This window comes from Ziziphus jujuba, chromosome 4, assembly GCF_031755915.1.
Source record: "Ziziphus jujuba cultivar Dongzao chromosome 4, ASM3175591v1".
In the NCBI taxonomy this organism is placed as follows: domain Eukaryota; kingdom Viridiplantae; phylum Streptophyta; class Magnoliopsida; order Rosales; family Rhamnaceae; genus Ziziphus; species Ziziphus jujuba.
In genome coordinates this window covers 27,477,649-27,496,636 of record NC_083382.1, presented here as the reverse complement: position 1 = coordinate 27,496,636, position 18,988 = coordinate 27,477,649, and the positions used below count along the sequence as shown (strand labels likewise).

Below are 18,988 nucleotides of genomic sequence, written 5' to 3'. Positions count from 1 at the left end.
TTAATTATTGTGATCGAAACTATACTTATGTGTTTAATTATTTATTTATGCATGAAATTTTGTGAATTTGATAAAAGTGCATAAATTTAAGTGTATCATATAAAAATTCAAATTTTATAATATTCTACTATATTTAAAAAATATATACTATTATAAAATATTTTTATCAATTTTCAATGCACCATACACGTACCGATGTTCTGTAGTTGTGGATGTGATTAGCGCACAGGTGGATGTGGATGTGATTAGCGTGCAGGTTGTAATATCTCCCGTGAGTTGCCATCGGACCGAGGGCAGGTAAGTTTGATATTGGCCATAGTCGCCCCCCTCCATGGCCGGGATGATAGTTTAAGCAGTGGCCCGGTGGGACGCCACACGACCGTATACCGGTTTCTCTCTTTAACCTCCCCGTCAGACGGTGCTTTGGGATGCTGGGCACCGTAGAACACCACTGGTATATAGTATGTGCATCAAGTATCTTTTGTATATATATATATATGTTATATTTGTATGGATCACATCGTACGGGGACAGCGATCCGATGTGGTCCATGAAAAGCTAGCCTCGTAACTATGCTACCTACGAGTCCAGGGAATTGGACGGCCAATCTAGGTAACCACCCCGGATTGTATTAGTAGCAGGGTGCTGGCCACAGCTGGAATCATGGATTGCTCAACATGTTGGAGGGTATCGTTTGTACCCCTGATACGAGTGTATATTTGATAATATTTTTTTTTTGAATTTTAAATTATTATTTGATCTCGTATTATTCTATCTATTCATAACCTGATTTTCTAGCATTATACTTAATTACTTTTATTGTCATTACTATTATTAATATTATTCTCGTTATTAAAATTACAATTATTATTTATCAGAATTATGTTTACAGTTATTTTCATTATTATTAATATTATCATCATCATTATGATTATTATTATTATTTTTATTATTATTGCCATTATTTATTTTTATTTTTATTATTTTTATTATTTCTATTATTATTATTAGCATATGATATATCCGGACAAGTATCACAGCCTACGGGCAAGAAAGATAGCCATTGGGCAGGTATAATAGTCCTTGGACAAGTGGTAGCCTTTGGGTAGGTGAGATAGTCCTTGGGACAGCTGTAATTATGTGATAGTTCTTGGACAAGTGATTACCTTCGAGTAAATATGACAGATGATATTAGTACTATTTTCATCATGAAAACGATTGCTATTATTATTATTGTTGTTGATGTGATGATTATTTTACTTTTCTTCTTATATTACGCATCGGTATATTTTGTAACACAATATTTGAAATATATTTGAAATGTACGGCAATCAGTGGGTGGTGTGGGTGGACGTGAATGATTAAAGATATATTTAGTTGTTTATTTAGTTGGTTATTCCTATTGCATATATATACATATGTGTTTTATATAAATTGTTATCGGAGTGCGGCCACTGTGAAAATTATTGTAGGAAGGTGGGAGGAATAAGGTGGTACCATATAGGAGTGCATTTTCGTGCAGATAAATTTTAGGCATGTTTTACCCTTAGGGGAGATACTGCCGGATTTTCCATAGGACGATCCGGTAAGGTCTCCCTGTGATTAGGATTTGTCCAGGGTTCTAGGAAGGGATTTTGGACGGGTCCTGACATGATAGTTCCACGAAAGAAAAAGGATCAAGCCAAACAAAAGGGAAAAAGTAAGATTCCTCCCTAGTCGAACATCAAGAAGGAGTTAAAGTGCTTATTTTGCAAGAAGAAAGGGCACCTAAAGAAAAATTGCTCCAAGTTCAAGAACTGGCTTGACAAGAAAGGTACTCAACTTTCACTTGTCTGTTATGAATCCAATATGATAGATGTTAATCATAACACTTGGTGGATTGACTCTGGTTTTTCAATCCATGTGACCAATTCCTTACAGGGATTACATGACCTGCGGAAGCCAATGGGAAGTGAGCAAAGCATCTACTCTGGAAATAAGATGCCCTCACATGTAGAGGCTGTTGGAACGTGCAAGCTAGTTTTGAGTAGTGGTCTCATTTTATCTTTAGAAAGAACATTTTAAGTTCCTGGTTTTTCTAGAAATTTAATTTCGGTTTCCAGACTTGTATCCATTGGATATTCATTTAATTTTTCAGATTTTGGTTTTAGTTTGTCTAATAAATCTAAAATTGTTGGTTATGGTACCTTGTCTGATAATCTTTTTCGTCTCAATTTACAAAATGATGAAAACTATGCTACTATGCACGTTCATGGAAATGTTGGTATTAAACGATGTGTTATGAATGAGAAATCCTCTATGTTGTGGCATCGGAGATTGGGACATATCTCTACTGATAGAATTAAAAGGTTGGTAAATGATGAGGTACTTAGTACTTTAGATTTTACTAATTCTGAGACTTGTATAAGCTGCATTAAAGGCAAGCAGACCAACAAGTCAAAGAAGGATGCCAAGAGGAGTTCTGAATTATTGGAAATCATTCATACGGATATTTGTAGTCCAGAAATGGATGCATACCATGATAAGTACTTTATCTCTTTCATAGATGACTACTCACAATACATGTATCTTTGCTAGCTTAATAACAAAAACGAAGGACTAGATGCTTTTAAGGTGTTAAAGGCTGAAGTAGAGAAACAATGCGGAAAGCAAATAAAAACCGAACTTTATTAGACATGGTGAGGAGTATGCAAAGTAATTTGAAACCCCCTGAATTCTTATGGACTGAAGCTCTAAAGACGGCTGTGTACATATTAAATCGAGTTCCAACCAAGGCTGTCCAAAGGACACCATTTGAGTTATTCAAAGGTTGGAAACCAAGTTTGCAACATGTACGCATTTGGGGATGTCCGTCTGAGGTGAGAGTCTATAATCCACAAGAAAAGAAGTTGGACCCGAGGACCACAAGTGAGTATTTCATTGGATATGCTAAAAGGTCTAAAGGATATAGATTTTACTGTCCATCTCATAGCACTAGATTTGTGGAATCAAGAAATGCAAAATTTCTTGAAAATGGCTTGATCAGTGGGAGTAATAACTTTCGGGATATAGTTTTTGAAAAGGATCACTATGAAAGTCAACCCTCTGGTTCAAATGATAGAATGATTGTCATTCACACCCTTCAAGAACCAACAGGTGTTAGACAATCAACTATTGAAGTTCCACAAGCTGTTATTGATCCAGTAGATCAAGTTGTTAATGAGGAACAACAAGTTCCTCAAGAGAATGATGAAGCAACATTAAGAAGATCTACAAGAGTCAGAAAAACAGCAATACCGAGGTTTTTTTCTCCAAAATAATAATGATAATTAAAAAAATAATAATGGTCCACGTCATTCCATCCTTAAGAACATTTTTTGATATTTCATAACATTCAAAACGTTAAACATTTTCTCCCATTACTGCACGCATTGGAACGGCTCTGTGATGGGCAGAGCACGCATAAAGGCCGTGCAAAACAATGTTTTCGGGTCCCCTAAGCCTACTTTCTCAATTTAGAAAACACACCATCAGTTTAGAGAGAGATAAGGTTTAGAAAACCTTTCTAATATCCTTGAGTGTTTACGAGACAACGGTAGGAGGTATGTTTTTCGATCCAAATTTTAATTCCGCATTGATCTAATTGCTATATAGAAACGTCGAGCATGTTTAGATCGATATAGTTTTTCTTACATCCAGAGAATGTCAAATTGGATCAGATTTACGGTGCCATGGAGAATGGGTTTATGACTGTCACTATTCCTAAAGAGGATGTCAAAAAGCCTGACATCAAGACCATTGAAATCTTTGGTTAAACTTGTTCGCTTTGATTAATTAGCTGATAGTGCGGGTCTATGTCCATTTCGAGAGTGCAAATAAGATAATTTTTGTTATCTTTCAATTTTTGAGGTCCTTTGGAATCTCAGCTCTTTTTTTTTTTTAATATATTTTTTATTTTTTTTTCCACGATAAAGTGGTTTACCATGGTACAAACAACATATATTGAAAAAGACTAATATCATTTTTACAAGCTGCAGCAGCAGGACCAAAACATAAGCCGGTATTTTATGGCGGTGGTAACCAATTCTCAGGACCGTGCGATGGCCGCCCCAAAATCTCCCTGGATGCTTGTAGTCCATCAAGCGCATCTGCCACACCCAGCTAGAGTGAAACAATAATCTAGTCATGAAACTTTGTGACTAGTCTTAGTAGCAACTATTTGTTTTTTGATTCCGATAATGATCATTTAAGTTTGAATTCATCTTCTTTGAGATGAAAAGAAAAAAAGTTTTTTGGATTTTTCCATGGCACAAAATTGAAGGTTTATATATGTACAATGCATGTGAGAGTCTGAGAAAGAAAGAGGGAGGTCCTTGTAAGAATGATTTATTTGCGATTAATATGTAAGAATTGTACTTGCAGTAATTAATTTGTATGCAATAAAATTCTCCTTTTATTTTATTCTTACATGGAATTATAACATGTTATATATCACTTATTCTAGTCAAAAAAATTTTTTTTTTGGGGCTCCTTTTTAGCAAAAAGATTTTTTTTTTTTAATTTTTTTTTGGTCCCTACTCAATTCACTTATCACATTAAGAAACAGTCAAAAGTTGAAGACGCTATGCGTTGTTAAAAAGCTATTTTCCATTGTCAAAACTCAAAAGGGTGATTTTCTAGTTATCATTTCGTTTTTAATTAAATCTTGAAAATGAAAGAATGGTCATGTCCTCATCTTCTTTTTAACATGACCCCTAAGTCAATGGCCTAATTATTTATACAAGTCAAGGCCGGTGGTCCTCAAACAGGTCCAGTTTGGAGAGTAGGACTTACGAAATGTATAATTGGAAAAATCCAAAACAAGAAGATCGGACTCAGATATTCAGAATAGTATGATATTAATAAGAAATAAAATCCGTATATGCATTCTCCACTTCATTATTAGAGCAACCATGCAATTTTAAAACACTTGCATAATTTTAACTCATGTCAAGATTTGAACACTAGATTTATAGTGTATTCTCAGTAGGTTTATAACAGGCCAAACGTTCGAATACATTTCGATTATTCTTTGTCAATATTTTTTTTTTTGATGAAAATTATTCTTAATCGATCTACATGTCCAATGAGAAAAGCATTGAATACACTTCCAAATCTTTTGACTCAATTAGACTTATATGAAAATTTTCTCCTTTTAGTTTAGAATATATTGTAATTTTGACTGAAAAATCTGCATGTCACTTTTTTATAAATAAATTCTAACAATAACATTTCGCCCACCCACTTGCCTTGATACATGCTATAAATAAAAGAGAAAAGAGGATAAGTTTATCAACAACATTTCCAAAACGAAGGCTTCTCTCATTCTCTGCATTCTCTTAGCTTCCATTCTTTCTTTTCCTTTCATTATGCTCGACAAATTATAATAGGTGAGAGCAGTAAATTAGTAAATTCCATTTTACTTATCTACATACATATATATATATATACATATTCCATGTATATATGTTATATTCATGTGTAACAGACTAACAGTGCTTGTGATTTATACGCACCTAACACCAACATCTACCACTTACAATACACCAATGTCCCCACTTAAAAGTCCTATATGAATCAATTTCAATATAGACCATCACTATATATATAATCTGTCTATCAGTGGTTAATATATTGTTATTATTTAATTTTTGACTCGAATTACATATATAATATAATTCTATACTCCAACACAAATATATGAATATATACATCTATATGTCTGCTAAATGTTGCAGCTCCTTCAACACAACCATATTGTCGGTTTTACAAACGCGACTGTCAACGCACCACCACCAACACCAACGAAAGTGTGCAGTCCATACGCGCGCGAATGCCACAACCCACCAGGAAGTACGTAGAGCCTGACTAACTACTATCCAAAAACTGCCCCTGCCTCTAGCTAGCTAGCTACCATATACGTATTTGTTTCTTTTATTAGTTATTTCTTTGTGACTAGTTTCAGCAGGAGTATTTGTTTTCTTATTAAGAATAAAATCAGAAATATATTCTTAGGATAATGATTCGAGTTTGAATTTTTCATTTTCGATTAAAAAAAAAAGTTTTTTGGATTTGTTTCCATGCATAAAACTGAAGGGTTATATATGTACATATAATGTGTGTGAGAGAGAATCCTTATAAAAATGCTTTATTTGTGATTAATACATAAGAATCGTATTGCTGTAATTAACTTTTTTTTTTTTGACTAATTACATGCCCCCAGGCACCCCTTCCCCCCGATAGACTCGAACCCAGCGTAGTAAGCGTAGGTGGTGGTGCTCGTACCAACTGAGCTACCACAAACGTCTTCTTGTAATTAACTTGTATGCAATAAAATTCCACATGCCTCTTTTAGTTTATTCTTTTTATTTATTTATTTATTTTGTGAGAGACTTTTATTTTATTCTTTCATGGGATTATAATATGTTACATATCACTTATTCTCGTCAAAAATTTTTTTTTCCCTACTCAATTCACTTATCACATTAAGAAACAGTCAAAAGTTGAAGAAGCTATGCAAGGTTAAAAAGTTGCTTTCTATTGTCAAAACTCAAAAGGGTGATTTTCTAGTTATCATTTGGTTTTTGATTAAATCTTGAAAATGAAAGAATGGTCATGTCCTCGTCTTCTGTTTGCCTTATGTTATGGATGAAGTATTGACCCCTAAGTCAATGGCCTAATTTATAAAAGTCAACGAAACCATTTGTAGGGGGGTCCTCAAACAGGTCCATTTTGGAGAGCAGGAATTGTGAAATATATAATTGGAAAAATCCAAAACAAGAAGATCAAACTTAGATATTCAGAATAATATGAAATTAATAAGAAATAAAATCTATATATGCATTATTCACTTCATTATTAGAGCAATCATGCAATTTTAAAACATTTTCATAATTGTTTTTTTTTTTTAACATTAGACTCACATTAACAAAAAGTTATTTTTATTCTAGGAAAAAAAAAAAAGCATTAACCACTAAGTTTTTAACCACAATAAATTGCTGTAACAATGCTACTCTCCAAAATGGACCTGTTTATCATTTTACCATTTCACTTTTGTTATCATAAAGCCTATTAACAATGATGCTCTTCAAATCACTCCCAATTATATCGAAAATTTCAATCCCAATTTAACTAAAATGTTTTGGCTTTCATCATGTGCCAATCCATGGCTTGATATCCATTGGCCTCTTAACAAAACTTTAAAATCTCTGCCACAAAATGAGGTATAACTTTGGCCTGAGAACAATATTTGATGAAAATTGAGAAAGATAAGAACGCGTGAAATTTATTAATTTCTATTTCTGTGACAGCCCAGACCACCCGCATGCGATATTGTCCTCTTTGGGCCTGGAGAATCCTCTTACAACCCAGCCCTCAAGGTTTTAAAAGGCCTCGCAATGGTTAGGGGGAATTCTCTTCCAACCCCTACCTACCAGTTCCATTGGCACAAGCATCCCAAGCCCAGTCACGATATTTTCGGCTTTGGGCCCATCCTCTTCCAACCCCTACCTACCAGTCCCATTGGCACAGGCATCCCAAGCCCAGTCACGATATTTTCCGCTTTGGGCCCAGCCCGTACGGTTTTATGCTCTCTCATGGGAAGGCCTCGCAATGGTTAGGGGGAATCCTCTTCCAACCCCTACCTACCAGTCCCACTGGTATGGGCATCCCAGGCCCAATCACGATATTGTCCGCTTTGGGCCCGGCCCGCACGGTTTTACTTTCCCTCATGGGTAGGCCTCGCAAGGAAAAGGTATCCACACCCACTTATATGGAGTGTTTCGTTCCCTTTTCCAACCGATGTGGGACTTCACAATTTCCCTTCAACAAGACTAAGCAAACACAGAGAAAAGGAGAGGAAACATAAAGATAAAAAGTAAAAATATATAAATAGTTAATTAGAAAGAAAAATGAAGTTGGACATTAGTAGGAGATAGGTAAAGGATACTATTGGTCTCTCTTTAAGTCCAATATCATATTAGTTATCTTTTATAATGATGATGACTTTTTCAAAGTAAAGAATACAAAACACAACATAAAAATCCCACAACCATATGTTATGTATGGAGATTCTTAAAAAAATATATAAAATTGATCTCTTTTTAAGTACACTAAGTAGATTCTTCCTCCATTCACTTTCCCTTCCTTATCCTCATGTAGACTTTCAAAACTCTTTGGTCTTTCATAAGAAAGATCAAAATTAAAGTTGTGGGAAGTGTATATAGTAGACGAGGAGGACGATGAAAATAACAAGTTCATGATCATCTGTAGGTCAAAATCGAAAATCAACTGACAACTGAACACAACCAATCGATTGGTTTTAGAAAGTGAAAAATGAGTTCCAACCCTACAACTACCTGATCGATCAATTTTATATAGGCATTAAAAACCGACCAAAATCGACAGACACCTACCCTTATCAAAAACTTAATAAATGGGAAAGGACTTGTCTATATATTAGTTTAAAGCTTAGGTTGGCTCTCCATTCTCTCACATCAATGTACAAGCCTATTGAGAGGCATGATAAATTAATGAGATTTTCATTTATTTTTCCAATTAAATCATAAAGCAAGAATATATATATATATATATATATGAGTCCATCTATGGTGTGGATATTCATACATTTTTATCATGCAGATCTTAGTATTGACGACTATTTTTTAACCGTCATCAATACTAACACATAAAAATGAGTATTGACAATGGTTTTTTAAAAAACGGTTGTCAATATTAACGTCCACACCACAACATAATGTGGACCATCTGCACCGTAGAATTTTTTTTTATACAGAGAAAGCGGTGGCGCTTTCTTGTGGAACGTGGCTTTAACATCACAGTTAAAACATCAAGATTTAGTGAAATGGTGAGTTTCACTAGAAAGGAAACACGCAAGTCTTCAACCTCAGCCCAAAGGAAACACATCCTGCCCTAAATCCCTCCCCAAAGAGCTGAAGAACAGCTCTAGATCACTGGAGAATTATTGATACCACATTTTGTAAAGATTCCTAATTTTTGTTGCTCCAAATTGCAAGATTCAATTTTTAATTGAATTTTATTTTTTCCGTTGCTTTTCTTTATATTCATCCAGTACTACAAATTTCCCAATTTCCTTCTTCTTGCACATGAATTTATGCAAATTTGTGAGATCCCACATCAGTTGGAAAGGGGAACGAAGCATACCTTATAAGAGGGTGTGGATACCTTTCCCTTGAGAGGCTTTTTAAAACTGTGCGGGCAGGGCCCAAAGTAGACAATATCTCATGTGGGTGGTCTAAACTGTTACAAATTTCTCTGAGTTCTCCAGAGAAAACTTTGTGTTTGACAGCAAATCGATTGGAAGGAGACCTCCATGTGTTCAAGGCCAATGTTCTAGGGCTCAAGAAAAAAAGAAGTGAAGGTGAAGCACAAGAACGATACTTGGCATCGGGTTAAGCATAGCAGTGGGGGGTTTTTGAGTAGGTTTAGGCTTCCAGAGAATGCCAAATTGGATTAGATTTACGCTGCCATGGAGAATGGTTTTTTGACTGTGGATATTCCTAAAGAGGATGTCAAAAAGCCTGACATCAAGACCATTGAAATCTCTGGTTAAACCTGTTCGCTTTGATTAGCTGAGAGTGTTTGTATATGTCTCTATCTGGAGTGCAAATAAGATAATTTTTGCTATCATTCAATTTCTGAGGTCCTTTGGAGTCTCAATTTTTTTTTTTTGTTTCTCTAGAAAAGCTCTTTTTTTTTTAACGTACATGGAAACTCAATGAACATTTAATGCATGTTTTTTATTTACAACTAAACGCTTATTAGCTTTTTAATAAAAACTCTTTTTAAAAAAAAGTGTATCATATAAAGCTCTACTTTTCTCAGTTATACCAAATGGATCCTATGTCTCTTTCAGAGTGCAAATAAGATAATTTTTTCTATTGTTCAATTTTTGACGTCCTTTGGAGTCTCTGCTCTTCTTTTTATTTTAATTTTTTTTTGTGGGCCCTAGAACAAATGGCGTTTTTGGTGATGTGAAGTTAAGGTCTGATATAGATTAGCAGAATTTCTAAACATCAAATCGACATGCCCTTGTTAGCAAGCAAGCCAAAGAAAAAAAAAACTTGCCCTTTTTTTTTTTTTTTAACTAGTAATGAAAAATGATTGTCTATTAGTTTCATAAATTATGTTGATTCTATGTTAAATTTTTTTCTTTTTTTTTTTTTTTTGTTTATTCCAATTAAGATACAAAATTTTAAAGTTAGAATTTCTTTTTTGAAATGTTGAAGTTGGAATTTAAGAGTATAAAGAAAAAAAAAAAAAAGAAGAAGAGGGGAATCCAGGGAATTTGGGCAAAAGGATGAAAACAAGTAACAAATTAAAGAAAAAAAAAAAAGCACGTGTCATTAAAGGGTGTTATATGCGGGCATTGGATTTTAGGCGCGTTATATGTAGATTAGAAAGAATGGTCATGTCCACATCTTCTTTTTAGCATGACCCCCAAGTCTATGGCCTAATTATTTATACAATTTAAGGTGGGGTTGTCCTCAAACAGGTCCATTTTGGAGAGTAGGACTTATGAAATGTATAATTGGGAAAAATCTAAAGCAAAAAGATCGAAATCAAATATTCAGAATAATATGAAATTAATAAGAAATAAATTCTAAATATGCATTATCCCTTCATTACTAGATCAACGATGCAATTTTAAAACACTTTCATAATTTTAACTCATGTTAAGATTTGAACATTAGACATGTAATGGACTCTCCGTGGTTTTATAACAGGCCAAACGTGCGAATACACTTGGATTATTCTTTGTTAATTTTTTTTAGATGAAAATTATTCTTAACCAATCTACATGTCATTATTCTATTCGTAGGCTCAGTCCAATGGAAAAGGCACTGAATACACTTCCAAGTCTTTTGATTCAATTAGACCTACGTGAAATTTTCCTCCTTTTAGTTTAAAATATATTATAATCTTGACTTCAAAAAATCTGCATGTCACTTTTATATAAATAAATTCTAACCATAACATTACCCACTTGCTTATATAAATAAATTCCAACAATAACATTTCGCCCACCCACTTGCCTCTATACATACTATAAATAAAAGAGAAAAGGGAATAAGTTGAGCACCAATTTTTCCAAAATGAAGGCTTTTCTCATTCTCTGCATTCTCTTAGCTTCCATTCCTTCTTTTCCTTCCGTTTATGCTCGACAACTAATAGGTGAGAGAACTAAATTAGTACCATTTTGCTTAATACATATATATATATATATATATGTATATTATATTCCATGTATATATGTTATATGCATGTGTAACAGACTAACAGTGCTTGTGATTTATATGCACCTAACACCATCATCTATCACTTACAATACACCCATTTCCCCGTTTAAAAGTCCCATATGAATCAATTTCAATATACACGATCACTACATATATAATCTATCAATTTTGATTGGTCTTTCTTTTGGGGTTTGATATAATTTTCAGGAGGAAAAAAAAAATCAGAGGTTAATATTGTTATTGTTTAATTTTTGACCCGAATTACATATATAATATAATTCTCTACTCCAACACAAACATATGAATATATACATATATATGTCTGCTAATTGTTGCAGCAAAAGGAGCTGTGAATGGATCATTAGCGCCACTAGTATATTGTTCGATAAACAAAACGAGAAGTTGCTACAGCCCACCACCACCAACGACAATTTGCAGTCCATACAACCGCAAATGCCATAGACCACCAGGAAGTACGTAGAGCCTAACTGACTATTTTCCAAAAACTTCCCCTGCTTCTCGCTAGCTAGCTACCATATATGTGATTGTTTCTTTCAGTTATTTCTTGGTGACTAGTTTCAGCAGCAGGTATTTGTTTTTTTAATTAAGAATAAAGTCAGTAATATATTATTGGGACAATAATTCGAGTTTGAATTCCCTGTCTCCAATATAAAAAAAAAAAAACGAAAAAAAAAGTCTTTTGGATTTGTTTCTATGCATAAAACTCTGAAAGGTTTATATATGTATAATGTGTGTGAGAGACAAAGAGGGGGTCCTTATAAGAATGCTTTATTTGTGATTAATACATAAGAATTGTATTTGCAGTAATTAACTTGTATGCAATAAAGTTCCACATGCCTCTTTTATTTTATTCTTTTATTTTATTCTTTCGTGGGATTATAATATGTTATATATCACTTATTCTCGTCAATTTTTTTCCCCCCTACTCAGTTCACTTATCACATTAAGAAACAGTCAAAAGTTGAAGAAGATATACATGGTTAAAAAGCTGGTTTGTATTGTCAAAACTCAAAACGGTGATTTTCTAGTTATCATTTGGTTTTTGATTAAATCTTGAAAATGAAAGAATGGTCATGTCCTCGTCTTCTGTTTGCCTTATGTTATGGATGAAGTATTGACCCCTAAGTCAATGGCCTAATTTATAAAAGTCAACGAAACCATTTGTAGGGGGGTCCTCAAACAGGTCCATTTTGGAGAGCAGGAATTGTGAAATATATAATTGGAAAAATCCAAAACAAGAAGATCAAACTCAGATATTCAGAATAATATGAAATTAATAAGAAATAAAATCTATATATGCATTATTCACTTCATTATTAGAGCAATCATGCAATTTTAAAACATTTTCATAATTGTTTTTTTTTTTTTAACATTAGACTCACATTAACAAAAAGTTATTTTTATTCTAGGAAAAAAAAAAAAAGCATTAACCACTAAGTTTTTAACCACAATAAATTGCTGTAACAATGCTACTCTCCAAAATGGACCTGTTTATCATTTTACCATTTCGCTTTTGTTATCATAAAGCCTATTAACAATGATGCTCTTCAAATCACTCCCAATTATATCGAAAATTTCAATCCCAATTTAACTAAAATGTTTTGGCTTTCATCATGTGCCAATCCATGGCTTGATATCCATTGGCCTCTTAACAAAACTTTAAAATCTCTGCCACAGAATGAGGTATAACTTTGACCTGAGAACAATATTTGATGAAAATTGAGAAAGATAAGAACGCGTGAAATTTATTAATTTCTATTTCTGTGACAGCCCAGACCACCCGCATGCGATATTGTCCTTTTTGGGCCTGGAGAATCCTCTTACAACCCAACCCTCAAGGTTTTAAAAGGCCTCGCAATGGTTAGGGGGAATCCTCTTCCAACCCCTACCTACCAGTCCCATTGGCACAGGCATCCCAAGCCCAGTCACGATATTTTCCGCTTTGGGCCCAGCCCGTACGGTTTTATGCTCTCTCATGGGAAGGCCTCGCAATGGTTAGGGGGAATCCTCTTCCAACCCCTACCTACCAGTCCCACTGGTATGGGCATCCCAGGCCCAATCACGATATTGTCCGCTTTGGGCCCGGCCCGCACGGTTTTACTTTCCCTCATGGGAAGGCCTCGCAAGGAAAAGGTATCCACACCCACTTATATGGAGTGTTTCGTTCCCTTTTCCAACCGATGTTAGACTTCACAATTTCCCTTCAACAAGACTAAGCAAACACAGAGAAAAGGAGAGGAAACATAAAGATAAAAAGTAAAAATATATAAATAGTTAATTAGAAAGAAAAATGAAGCTGGACATTAGTAGGAGATAGGTAAAGGATACTATTGGTCTCTCTTTAAGTCCAATATCATATTAGTTATCTTTTATGATGATGATGACTTTTTCAAAGTAAAGAATACAAAACACAACATAAAAACCCCACAACCATATGTTATGTATGGAGATTCTTAAAAAAATATATAAAATTGATCTCTTTTTAAGTACACTAAGTAGATTCTTCCTCCATTCACTTTCCCTTCCTTATCCTCATGTAGACTTTCAAAACTCTTTGGTCTTTCATAAGAAAGATCAAAATTAAAGTTGCGGGAAGTGTATATAGTAGACGAGGAGGACGATGAAAATAACAAGTTCATGATCATCTGTAGGTCAAAATCGAAAATCAACTGACAACTGAACACAACCAATCGATTGGTTTTAGAAAGTGAAAAATGAGTTCCAACCCTACAACTACCTGATCGATCAATTTTATATAGGCATTAAAAACCGACCAAAATCGACAGACACCTACCCTTATCAAAAACTTAATAAATGGGAAAGGACTTGTCTATATATTAGTTTAAAGCTTAGGTTGGCTCTCCATTCTCTCACATCAATGTACGAGCCTATTGAGAGGCATGATAAATTAATGAGATTTTCATTTATTTTTCCAATTAAATCATAAAGCAAGAATATATATATATATATATGAGTCCATCTATGGTGTGGATATTCATACATTTTTATCATGCAGATCTTAGTATTGACGACTATTTTTTAACCGTCATCAATACTAACACATAAAAATGAGTATTGACAATGGTTTTTTAAAAAATGGTTGTCAATATTAACGTCCACACCACAACATAATGTGGACCATCTGCACCGTAGAATTTTTTTTTATACAGAGAAAGCGGTGGCGCTTTCTTGTGGAACGTGGCTTTAACATCACGGTTAAAACATCAAGATTTAGTGAAATGGTGAGTTTCACTAGAAAGGAAACACGCACGTCTTCAACCTCAGCCCAAAGGAAACACATCCTGCCCTAAATCCCTCCCCAAAGAGCTGAAGAACAACTCTAGATCGCTGGAGAATTATTGATACCACATTTTGTAAAGATTCCTAATTTTTGTTGCTCCAAATTGCAAGATTCAATTTTTAATTGAATTTTATTTTTTCCGTTGCTTTTCTTTATATTCATCCAGTACTACAAATTTCCCAATTTCCTTCTTCTTGCACATGAATTTATGCAAATTTGTGAGATCCCATGTAACATCCCACATCGGTTGGAGAGGGGCACGAAGCGGTCTTTATAAGGCTGTGGATACCTCTCCCTTCAGGGCGCGTTTTGACAAAACCTTGAGGCCAGGGGGGAGAGAGGGTGTGAACCCTGGGCCAAAGAGGACAATATCCTGATGCGGGTGGTCTGGGCTGTTACAGTGGTCCAGGTGAGTGACCCACCTTCAATTTAATTTTGGGAAATTTAATTGGTGAATATATTATGTGTGATTTAAATATTTGGAATTTAATTTCTATGTGCCAAATATTTATTCAATTTATTGTGGAATTATTTATGAATTTATTGGATTTAAGAAAATGTGCATTTTGATGCCATGTGAAATTATTTTATGGTTTTGAGGATTTTGAAATTGGTGTGGTTTTAATGGTAAATTGGGCACGATTTGATTTTCAAATATTTCAAGGAAAATATTTGGTTATGTTGGTGATTTCAATTTTTATAAAATATGCCCATAAAATATTATGGGATTTGATTATGATATTTCGAGAAATTATTTATGCTTGGAAAAAATGTGGATATTTGAATTGATGGATTTGGGAGTTGGTGGATTTGAAAATCATGGGATTTATGGCATTGATTACAAAGAAATTGTGGGGAATTTCCCGGTTCAAGCAAATGGATTATGCCCGCTATGTTTATGAAAAATGTGAAATTGTTTTATAATTTAAATTGTGGATTTTACGATTTTTAGATGCACCGTGCATGTACTGGTGTTCTGATTATGTGATATGGTATATGTGATATGGATATTGTGCACACGGATATGATTAGCGCGCAGGTGGGTGTGAGTAGCGCGCAGGTGATATTATGAGGGTGTCCTGTGGATGCCATCGGAGAGGGTGGCCACCCCCCTTTGGCCGGGACACCAGGTTAGCAGCGGCGCAGTGGGACGTCACGCGACCGTATGCCGGTTTCTCTCTATAACCTCCTGTCTGGCGGTACCTTGGGACGCTGGGTACTGTTGGCGCCACTGGTATATAGTGGGTGCATCAAATGATTTTCAGGACAGTGTTTTAAAAATAAAATGTTTTAAAGCTGTATTGGAACTAAAAATATAATTATTACTGTTCTGGTATTTATCTGATGTCTTGGTTTTCGGGAAATACGAATAAGGGGTTTTGTGAAAAGGTTTTAAAAGGGGAACTTTTCCAACTGAGAGAATTGTAAGGATTTTGAGAGAAACTATTATTTCCAATTATTTATTATATATCTACTGTATTACTGTGATATTATATTGTATAGTAGATAGGGTCACTCACTGAGATGATTAGTGTAACAGCCCAGACCACCCGCATCAGGATATTGTCCTCTTTGGCCCAGGGTTCACACCTTCTCTCCCCCCTGGCCTCAAGGTTTTGTCAAAACGCGTTCTGAAGGGAGAGGTATCCACAGCCTTATAAAGACCGCTTCGTGCCCCTCTCCAACCGATGTGGGATGTTACATCCCACATCAGTTGGAAAGGGGAACGAAGCATACCTTATAAGAGGGTGTGGATACCTTTCCCTTGAGAGGCTTTTTAAAACTGTGCGGGCAGGGCCCAAAGTAGACAATATCTCATGTGGGTGGTCTAAACTGTTACAAATTTCTCTGAGTTCTCCAGAGAAAACTTTGTGTTTGACAGCGAATCGATTGGAAGGAGACCTCCATGTGTTCAAGGCCAATGTTCTAGGGCTCAAGAAAAAAAGAAGTGAAGGTGAAGCACAAGAACAATACTTGGCATCGGGTTAAGCATAGCAGTGGGAGGTTTTTGAGTAGGTTTAGGCTTCCAGAGAATGCCAAATTGGATTAGATTTACGTTGCCATGGAGAATGGTTTTTTGACTGTGGCTATTCCTAAAGAGGATGTCAAAAAGCCTGACATCAAGACCATTGAAATCTCTGGTTAAACTTGTTCGCTTTGATTAGCTGAGAGTGTTTGTATATGTCTCTATCTGGAGTGCAAATAAGATAATTTTTGCTATCATTCAATTTTTGAGGTCCTTTGGAGTCTCATTTTTTTTTTTTTTTGTTTCTCTAGAAAAGCTCTTTTTTTTTTTAACGTACATGGAAACTCAATGAACATTTAATGCATGTTTTTTATTTACAACTAAACGCTTATTAGCTTTTTAATAAAAACTCTTTTTAAAAAAAAAATGTATCATATAAAGCTCTACTTTTATCAGTTATACCAAATGGATCCTATGTCTCTTTCAGAGTGCAAATAAGATAATTTTTGCTATTGTTCAATTTTTAACGTCCTTTGGAGTCTCTGCTCTTCTTTTTATTTTAATTTTTTTTTTGGTGGGCCCTAGAACAATTGGCGTTTGTGGTGATGTGAAGTTAAGGTCTGATATAGATTAGCAGAATTTCTAAACATCAAATCGACATGCCCTTGTTAGCAAGCAAGCCAAAGAAAAAAAAAACTTGCCCTTTTTTTTTTTTTTTAACTAGTAATGAAAAATGATTGTCTATTAGTTTCATAAATTATGTTGATTCTATTAAATTTTTTTCTTTTTTTTTTTTGTTTATTCCAATTAAGATACAAAATTTTAAAGTTAGAATTTCTTTTTTGAAATGTTGAAGTTGGAATTTAAGAGTATAAAGAAAAAAAAAAAAGAAGAAGAGGGGAATCCAGGGAATTTGGGCAAAAGGATGAAAACAAGTAACAAATTAAAGAAAAAAAAAAAGCACGTGTCATTAAAGGGTGTTATATGCGGGCATTGGATTTTAGGCGCGTTATATGTAGATTAGGCACATTATATATCCATTCAATTTTATTTCAAGACCAAAAAAAAAAAGGTACTTTAACGGTACTTAGAGAAGCAAATTATATATAGAGAACAAATAATGTAAAAATGCCCATGGTACTAACAACTTATGTTAAAAAAGATAAATATCATTTTTACAAGCTGCATGAGCAGGACCAGAATATAAGCTGGTATTTTATGGCCGTGGTAACCAATTTTCAGGACCATGCGATGGCCGCCCCAGAATCCTCCCGGATGCTCAAGTGCAACTGCCCACACCCAGCTAGAGTGTAACAATAATCTAGTCATGAAACTTTATGACTGGTTTCAGCGCAGCAAGCATTTGTTTTCTTATTAACAATAAATTCAGTAATTATTCGGATAATAATTTGAATTTGAATTAATCTTCTTCAATATGAAAAGAAGAAAAGTCTTCTAGATTTGTTTCCATGCCTAAAAGTGAAGATCCTTGTAAGAATGCTTTATTTGCAATTAATATATGAGAATTGTACTTGCAGTAATTAATTTGAATGCAATAAAATTCCACATTCCTCTTTTATTTTATTCTTACATGGAATTATAATATGTTATATGTCACTTATTCTAGTCAAAAATTTTTTCCCCCTACTCAATTCACTTATCACATTCAGAAACAGTCAAAAGTTGAAGAGCTATGCATGGTTAAAATGCTGCTTTCTATTGTCAAAACTCAAAAGGGTGATTTTCTAGTTATCGTCATTTTTTGAATTAAATCTCGAAAAAGAAAGAATGGTCATGTCCACATCTTCTTTTTAGAATGACCCCCAAGTCTATGGCCTAATTATTTATACAATTTAAGGTGGGGTTGTCCTCAAACAGGTCCATTTTGGAGAGTAGGACTTATGAAATGTATAATTGGGAAAAATCTAAAGCAAAAAGATCGAAATCAAATATTCAGAATAATATGAAATTAATAAGAAATAAATTCTAAATATGCATTATCCCTTCATTACTAGATCAACCATGCAATTTTAAAACACTTTCATAATTTTAACTCATGTTAAGATTTGAACATTAGACATGTAATGGACTCTCCGTGGTTTTATAACAGGCCAACCGTGCGAATACACTTGGATTATTCTTTGTTAATTTTTTTTAGATGAAAATTATTCTTAACCAATCTACATGTCATTATTCTATTCGTAGGCTCAGTCCAATGGAAAAGGCACTGAATACACTTCCAAGTCTATTGATTCAATTAGAACTACGTGAAATTTTCCTCCTTTTAGTTTAAAATATATTATAATCTTGACTTCAAAAAATCTGCATGTCACTTTTATATAAATAAATTCTAACCATAACATTACCCACTTGCTTATATAAATAAATTCCAACAATAACATT

At 34.2% G+C, this 18,988-nt stretch overlaps 1 long non-coding RNA gene across 1 annotated transcript; it reads left to right on the top strand.

The window, feature by feature from the left end:
• The first annotated feature begins 11,080 nt into the window (after positions 1-11,080).
• On the top strand, positions 11,081-12,124 carry LOC132803490 (uncharacterized). Its single transcript, XR_009638787.1, has 2 exons — positions 11,081-11,232; positions 11,636-12,124. It is a non-coding gene; the product is annotated as an uncharacterized LOC132803490 (long non-coding RNA).
• The last annotated feature ends 6,864 nt before the right edge of the window (positions 12,125-18,988 follow it).